Here is a 9,166-nt window from a genome sequence, read left to right as displayed (position 1 = left end):
AATCTAGTGCCCATGAAAACTACAACGACCTGTTTTTGCAGCAATGGACAAATTGATCAGAAAGTACAGATGGGAATGTAAGGGATACCAAATAGAACAAAAGAATTAGAAAAGAAAAAAGAAGTTGAAGGACTCTCATTTCCCAATTTCAAAAACTTACTACGAAGTGACAGTAATCAAAACACCAGGCATACAAACAGATATGTGTGTGTGTGTGTGTGTGTGTGTGTGTGTATGTATACACACACACACTCACACACACAGAGAATACAGGAAGAAGTCCATATATTTACATTCAACTGATCTTTAACAGGTTTCCAAGACAATCCAAGAAGGGAAAAGAAAGTCCTTTCAACAAGTGGTGCTGGGACAAGTGGATAGCTACATGAAAAGGAATGAAGATTAATCCCTACCTCATACCATATAAAAAAACTGACTCAAATTGGATCACAGACCTAAATCTAAGAGCCCAAAAATAAGATTCTAAGAAAAAAACAATAGGATTATTAGATGTCATTTAAGCTATGACATCAAAAACAGTGGCAAAAGAAAAAAATAAATTGAACATGCTTAAAAACTTTTGTGCTTTGAGGGACATCATCAGCAAGTGAAAAAGACAATGTCCTGAATAGTAGACACTATTTTAAAGTCATATATCTATAATCTATAATAATAAAGAACTTTTACAACTCATTAAGGACATAACCCTATTAAAAATGGCAAAGGATTTGCACAGATACTCCTGTGATGATATATATTATCATTAAACATATGAAAGACACTTGAAGTTACATCATTAAAGAAATAAAAATGAAAATCACCACGTAAGGATAGGTATAAATATAAAGACATACAATAACAAATGTTGGTGAGGATGTAGAGAAATTGGAACCGTCACATATTGCTGGTGGGAATATAAAATGGACTTTAACTTTGGAAAACAGTCAAACCATTCCTGGAAAGATAAAACATATAGTGATCTAATAGTTCTGCTCCTAAATATAAAGGCAAGAAAACTGAAAACATACATTCATAGAAAATCTTGTAATATAATGTTCACAGACATCGTTATTCACAATAGCTAAAAAACAAAAACAATTCAAAGTCCATCAACTAATGAATGGACAAACAAAATGTGCACACACACACACACACACATACACTCACAAATCTGACAATAAAAGATAATAAAGTACTATAGGCAGATCAATAGAGAAAAAGATCAGTGGTTGGCTGGTGTATTGGAGGAAATAGGGAGTGACACTAATGGGTATAGTTTTTTTTTATTAAAAATTTAAAACCACTCTTTATAAACACTTTATTTTTTAGAGCAGTTTAAGATTTACAGCAAAACTGCAGACATAGAATGATTTTCCACATATCTTCTGCGGAGACAAAGGCAAAGCCTCACCCATTATCAACATTCTTCACCAAAATGGTATATATTTTTTGGTATTGGGATTTGAACTCAGGGATGCTTAACTACTGAGTCTTATCCCCAACCCTTTTTTATATTTTATTTAGAGAGGGCCTTGCTAAGTTTCTGAGGCTGGCTTTGAATTAATGATCTTCCTGTCTCAGCTTCCCAAGCTGTTGAGAACGGTACATTTGTTACAACTTATAAACTTATGTTAACATTATCATTCCACCTAGTCTTTGGTAGAGTTTTTTTTTTTCTTTTTTTTTGGGGGGGGCAGGGTGCATGTTGATGAATTAAACATTATAAAATGAATTGTGCTGAATGTAGTAACCTGAATTTTATTTGTGGGACTGTACTTAACTCAGGGCACTCTATCCCTGAGTTATAGTCCAAAATCTTAAGTGTTCTATGAGACTGGGTCTTACTAAGTTGCTCAGACTAAACTTGAATTTGTAAACCTCTTGCCTCAGCATCCTAAGTAGCTAGGATTATACATGTGAGCCACCACCCCTGGCAGAATTTTATGATTTAATGAATAAATTGTATCTCAATAAAGCTGGTAATGAAATTTGAGATAACTAAGTAAATATGAAGATTGTAAAAAAAACTGCATCTGTACTGAACATGTATAGACACTTCCTTAAATAGAGTGTAACAATGATTTATATAGCATTTACATTGTATTTGATAATTTAGGTAATCTAGAGATGATTTAAAGTATATGTGAAGTTATGTATAGGTTAAATAGTGGCACATTTTGATAACCACAGAGGGTCCTGGAACACATCCCATTAAAATATGAGGCAGGATCATAGTAAACATACTAATATATTTACAGATGAAACAATTTAAAATTATTATCTTAATACTATCTATCCTTTTAAGTATATTTTTGCTCCCTACCTGTACAACCAAACTCTTCCCTCTCTCCAATTGTGTTTCTACCATTCTTTTATGAACTCATTATAATCTGGCTTTCATCTTCACTACTTGAATGATAAAACCAAGAGACAATTATAGCTCATCTGCAATTGACATTACTGTTTATCTTTGAACCTCTGCCTCCCTCGCCACCATGTGAATTCCTTTTCTGGTTTATTTCGGCGGCTTTGATATCTTTTTCAAATTTCTGTTTAACATCATGATTTTAAATACTATCTATATACTGATGTAATCAGACGATCATATCTAAATTTCTCCTCATTTCCATTTGGCAAATTAATAGGCACCTAAAAATTAACAGAACTGAATTTCTTATCTCCTCCCATTCCTGACCTTCTCCTTTGTCATTTTGTTTCATCTTTCCCGTTTCAATAAATGGCAACTTAATTCTTGAGACTGTTCATGCCAAATATCTTATGTCACCTTGGACTGGCCAATTTTCTCACACCCTCAACTAAATTTCCATCAAATCCTGTGTGTCATCTTGTCTGGATATACCCAGATACTTACCCCTCCACTGCTTGCACTTTCTCTAAGTCAAAATTGCCTCTTATGTAGACTAATACAGTAGGTGCCTAGATGGTTCTCCTTACTCTCCAACAACCTATTTTCAAAATAGAAGCCAAAGTGTTTCTTTAAAAATTTAAGTCAAGGGGGCTGGGGTTGTGGCTCAGTGGTAGAGCACTCGTCTATCTTGTGTGAGGCACTGGGTTCGATCCTCAGCACCACATAAAAAATAAATAAATAAATAAAGATATTATGTCCATCTACAACTAAAAAATATTTTAATAAAAAATTAAGTCAGGGAGTTGGGGATGTAGCTCAGTGATAGAGCATGTACTAAAAGTCAAACTGTAACCTCCTAAAGGCATCCACTGTCGCCCAGTAAAAATCCTCATAATGGCCTGTTGGTCTCAACACAGTTTGGCATCCTGTTACCTTTCTGACCTCATTTCCTACTTTTACCCTTCTGCTCTCTATACTGGTCACTCTGGCCTTTCTGTTCTTAGAATGCAGGAGGTGTCTCCTGCTGTAGAACAATTCTGCATTTGCTATTGTTCTCCCTGAATGCTCTTTTTCCCCAACAAGGTATTTTTTTGTTCCTTCACTTCCTTTTTCTGAATAAGCTTCCCTTCTCAATAGGGTCCCCCTGATGAATTTAACCCCAAACCTCATTAATTACCTTCCTATTTGTGCCTGTTTCATTTTTTCCTGCAACACTTATCCTAGCTGTCATATATTTTATTCATTACTTTCAAAAATATTTCCTTGATGAGATCAGGGACTTTTTGCTGCTTTGCTAAAGGTTTGGCACATAGTTTGTACACAATATTTTTGAGAGTATGAATGGTGTTTGCAATGCACTTATATTCTGTACTTCCTTTTTTAATTAGCATTAGCTTCATCAGAGTTGGGCATGCATCCCTAAGGAAGGCGAGACTGAAAATAGAAACTCCGTCCATTCACACAGACTAATAAGGCATTTTACTGTCTCTCAAAGGGGGACCAAAGAAGAGTAGGAATTCTGGAGGCTCAGGTTCACTGGACAAAGAATTTTTCCTCAGTTTCCTTACCTGTCCAAAAGACTTCATGAATCCACCCTCTCCACACACTCCCTCACCCTGCCATGGGGGACTGAACCCCAAAGTGCTTTACCACTGAGCCACATTCCCCAGCCTTTTTAAATTTTTATTTTGATACACTGTCTCACTAAATTGCTTAGGGCTTCCCTCAATTGTTGAGGCTGGCCTCAAACTTGCAATCCTCCTGTCTCAGCCTCCCTTACAGTATTTTTAAAAATATTTTTATTTTTTTAAGTTGGACACAATACTTTTAGTTTCTTTATTTTTATGTGGTGCTGAGGATCGAACCCAGGGCCTTAACACTTGCTAGGTGAGTGCTCTACCGCTGAGCCACAACCCCAGCCCCAAACAGTATTTTTGAGAACATAAAATAAAAGATGAAGTGTTGAGTAGGAAAGGATGTGTCCCATTAATTTCTCTATTATATACAAAGGTACTCCTACCTAGCCTTCTTATATTTATTAAAGGCAAAAAGCAGACCTGTAATTAAACCCAGGGTTCTTTTAGGGAATGTAAAAGATGCACTTTTGTTGTGTAGAGCTTTATACAGACAGCGAAAGCTTTTGATGTCAGTCTATTCTTTCTTAAGAAAAGTCACTCTTACGTGTGATTTTTTCCCCCCAATATCCTTTCCAAAGCAGTGAACTGTCAGGCCCCACAGGTGCCTAGCTCCCATGGCAATTTTCTTTCCTTCTCCCTTGTGTATATGTGTGGTTGGTGAGCCTTCCCTCAGCCCATATGTAACAAAGCCTTGATTTTCTCACTTGTAAAATGGGGTGAGTAACAATTGGCTCACGTGATCTTGATGCATTCAAAGATATACTAATAATTTACAGAAAGCAGTAGTATATAATGCCTAGCAAAGAAAAGGCCTTCATAAATGCTTTATCTAAGTGAGGGTATATAGTCAACTTTGAGGGGAAAATCACTTTCTAATACAGTTCTTTGGATTGGGGGTTTAGCTCAGGGTTAAGAATAGTTGCCTAAGCAGTCAGGAGGCACTGGGTTAGAGTCCTAGTGGTTCAAACAAAACAAAACACAACAAAAACCTATTCCTTACCAATGTTACTAACCCTAGTCAAGGATATAAACCAGTACTATCAACTATGGATTTCTCTACTGGGTTTCCAAATCTTTCCCATTCTATTCAAAAGCAAGGTCTTAAAGAAATAAGGGTATGCCCATGTTCACAACAGCATTATTCATAATAGCAAAAAGGTGAAAGCAGGGCTGAGGTTGTGGCTCAGTGGTAGAGCGCTTGCCTAGCATTGCATGAAGCACTGGGTTCGATCCCCAGCACCACATAAAAATAAATATACCGGGGATGGACCCAGGGTAATTAAACCCGAGTTCTTTTAGAGAATGTAACTATATCTCCCACCCTTTTAAAAAAATATTCATTTTTTAGTTTTAGGTGGACACAATATCTTTATTTTACATTTATGTGGTGCTGAGGATTGAACCCAGTGGCTCCTCCATGCTAGGCCAGCACTCTACCACTGAGCCACAACCCCAGCCCTCCTCGACCCTTTTTTACTTTGATACACTCTTGCTATGTTGCCAAAGATGGACTTGACCTTTCAATCCTCCTGCCTCAGACTCCTGAGTTGCTGGGATTACAGGTGTGTGCCATCACAACTAGCCAACAGGGATAATCTTGAGGAAATGATGCTACGTGAAATGAGCCAGTCACAAAAAGACCAACACTATATTATTACACTTTCATGAAGTACCTAGAGAGGTTAAATTCACAACACTATAGAATAGTGGTTATCAGGGCTGAGGATAGAGAGGCAACAGAAGATAGCTGTTCAATGATTTTGGAGCCGGTTTTGCAAGACAAAAAGCATGCTAGTGATTGGCTGCGCAACAATGTAAACTTATTTAATGCTACTAAACTATATGAAAAGTGATTAGGATGGTAAACTTTGTTAGGTGTATAAAAAAACAAACAATTATTTGCCATTCTACTTATCAAACCTTACTTTGCATCATTTCAGGTAGGCTACACATTAGTTATACTTCCACATACCAACCAATTCCTCTTTAGCCTTCACTCATGGTGGAATGTTCTTTCATTCTCACCTAACCATATTTAAAAAATTACTTGTGTTTTCGTTCCTTTCTAAATTCAACCAGGAACTGTATCCTGTTTTTCTTACTCCTTCAAACCACAGTTATCTTTTCTGCACAAGACCCACACCTAGCATTGTTTTAGCTTAGCCCCTCAGATCAGGACTCCTATATCTCTGGGAACCAGAAGGCATTATCTCAACTGTTCTCGGGTACCATTCTCCCAACTCATTCACACGCCAGCAGCATGGAGCTCGGCACCAAGGAGGACCCAGAAGAATCCGTGCATTGAACATCATTCTTAAGAGTGATTTTCACGAAGCAGTGTGGGTTCTCATCACAAAAACTTTCAGTCAAATTACCGGCGAGCACAGAAGCTTTACATGGCAGAACCGTGGGGGGTCCTTCAGGATCCTTGAAGGCAGCCCTATAATTTGCATAGCTTTCCACCCTCCAGCTCTCTTTCCCACATTTCATCCGAGGGTAACGCGCCAGGAAGGGCAGAAGCGGCATTATTTAGGCAGTCGTATAAAAAAAAAAAAAAAAAAAAAAAAGCTTTTCTGAGGTTGACCCAAGAGTCCCCGAAGCCTCTACGGGGAGCAAAGAAAACAGCAAAGAACTGTTCAAAAGTTATGCTTCCGGGATAAGCGTCCGCGCCACCTCGGGAAAGCGACGCTCTGCCTCGCTACGGGCAGTCACAGGGCACAATTTTCTTCATGAAAGTCGCCCGATGGGGATGGGGCGCCCGTAACCCAGAAGTGAAACACTGTTTCCTCAGGTATTAGACCCCCCTCCCCCAGCCAAAGGAAGTTCCGGCCGGACGACTTTAATCCACGCTCTCTTGACTCCTCTCTAGCTCTTCCTATCACTCTCCTTGCTTTCTGGTGTGTGTTGCTTAGGTCCGTCCTTTTATCTTGCCCGAGTTCTGCCACAACTCTCCAAGCTGACTACTACACGCGGGCTACCCTTTCCTTAACCTTTACCCTACGGGTCCCCATTAGCGTCAACTAACGTTTTCCGTGGAGGCAAACCTCCCGAGGTTGCCAGCTCCCGAAGCTCAACGCAGCCAGGCCGGCGCCTGCGCGGGGCGTTACCATAGAGAGGCAGCCACCTCTCTGGTCTCGATTTACACTCTCTATGGTCCAGCCCGGTCGGTGGCGGTAAAGGGAAAAAGAGAGACTGCACTGCGCAGGCGCTGTGAGCTTCTCTCGCTCCTTTTTTTTTTTTTTTTCTTTTCTTTTTTTTTTTTTTTTTTTTAATCCCCGCACCAAGCGCTTAACCTCATTGGGGTGGAGGAGAAGGCGGCGGCTGTCCGGTCTGCAGCGGCAAACAGTAGCGAATAATAGGATTGTAAGTACCGGGTTAGGGCGAGGAGGTTTAGACCCGAGTCGTCCCGAGGCCCCCGGTCCCTCCCCCGCGGCGGCGGGCGCCGGGTCTGGGTGGGGGCGATGTCCAGCGCTGTCATCCACTCTGGGGTGCACTTTGGGGGGAGGGGGCGGCCCTTAAGTGGGAGCCGGGTGAGGAGTGGGATGTGAGGGCGGTGGATCCTACCAGGAGGTTGCTGATCCCAGGCTTCTTTGCAGAGGGCGGGCGGGCGGCGCTGGGGTCAGCCGGGCTTTGTGTGCCCCTCTCACTTTCTCTCTCTCAGACTCCACCCCGGGCCCCCTTCCTGACCCGAGTCCGCCGGCCCCGGGGGGGAGAAGCCAACTCGATTCGGGTCGCCTGGGAAAGGAGCTCGGGATTGCGAGGGCACGGGGCTCGGGAGAGAAACCTACAGCAACTAGTCATCGGCGAGTGATGGGTGTGGAGAAAGATCCAGAGGGAAGGGTCCCGGGGAGGCGAGCGGCCGGGCCAGACAAAAGCTGAAGGAGCGGCGCGGAGCTGAGCAGCCCGCCGGGAGCAATGCGGAGGGTCCCTGTGGTCTCGGGGGTGCCCTCCGACAGCTTCTTTCCGAAGCTGGGAAAGCGGACAAGTGCTGAGTTAAGCCTGAACAGCCTCCTCAACTTGCCTTTGTTGTTCTTTGGTATTGGCAGAGACTCTCTGACGGAGATGAGTGTGTGATCTTGCACGTTAGCCTGGTTGGGTACAATGGAGCTAATCGAATTTTGCTTTCCATTTTTTTTTTTCTGAGCTTCTCGGATGAGTATGGGGTTTTCCAGAGTCTAACTTATTACATAATATTTAAAGAAGAGTTGTGTTTATTTCCGAAATTAAAAAAAAAACATAATTAAGTGGAGTCTTATAAAGCATGTTGTGTTCCATCGGGTGAATTTCTGTGTAGCTTGGTTCCTTCATTAAATACTGACCTGTTCGTAGAACCTGTGAGCTCTTTAAACATGATACTTTAATTTGTAGATGTGGCAACGAGAGCTTCGGGTTCTATAGTCCTTTGGGAGGCAGTGATGCAGAAGAGACAGAAGTGAGAAACAGTTGCATGTGCCATGTACCTTGCACCATATTCAGGTGTCCCAGTCTGATGTCAATTCTGGCCTTAGGAATTGTATTTTTATTACTATTATTCGGTATTCGTGATATTTACTGAACTTTTCCTATAAGGGATCTTAGACAGTCCCAGTCCGTTTACTCATCAAGAGGTTTAGAAGAATAGTAACATTGATGCAGAGACCATCCAGATAAGGAAAATAACACAGTGCCCCAGAGTACGGAATATTATTTATCTTCTCCATTTGCTAGGAAAATTTTTAAAATTTGATGAGTTGTTTGCTTACTCATTTTTGTAAAGTTGTCTGATTGCACCTTTGTAGCAGTTACTCAAATCTCATTTTCTGTAAGTCATTGTTTATTATGTGCTAACTTGTAACACTGCTTCTTGGTTTATAAAGTTTTAATTTTTATCAAGGAGTTTTCAGCCATCGTTTTAAATTCTCCCAGCTAAGGTTAGCCAGTCAGAACTCCTTCAAAGAGACTTTTATTAGTGGTGGAGATGTCACATACTGTATGTTACAGTTGATGTGGCAAGTACAGAAAAGGTTTTTTGCAAAGTTTACAAAATTTGTGTTAGAACCCAAACCCTAGATCTCCTACTGTGTCAGGCTTTTGAATTAACCCACAGATTCAACCTTATTTATGTGCAGTAGATAAGGAAGCAAAAATCTGAAGCTTCATGTGTTGTGCTTTGGAAACTCCT

General features: G+C 40.7%; 1 protein-coding gene across 1 annotated transcript in view; it reads left to right on the top strand.

The window, feature by feature from the left end:
* The first annotated feature begins 7,220 nt into the window (after nucleotides 1–7,220).
* Nucleotides 7,221–9,166, top strand: part of Clasp1 (cytoplasmic linker associated protein 1) — a 269,130-nt gene continuing 267,184 nt past the window's right edge. Inside the window, exon 1 of the mRNA XM_040294156.2 lies at nucleotides 7,221–7,368. The gene's annotated coding sequence lies outside the window, so the exon portion shown is untranslated. The remainder of the gene's footprint in view (nucleotides 7,369–9,166) is intronic.

Source organism: Ictidomys tridecemlineatus, chromosome 7 (genome assembly GCF_052094955.1).
Source record: "Ictidomys tridecemlineatus isolate mIctTri1 chromosome 7, mIctTri1.hap1, whole genome shotgun sequence".
NCBI lineage: Eukaryota > Metazoa > Chordata > Mammalia > Rodentia > Sciuridae > Ictidomys > Ictidomys tridecemlineatus.
Note: the sequence above shows the minus strand (reverse complement) of the source record. Positions and strands in the feature narration are given on the sequence as shown.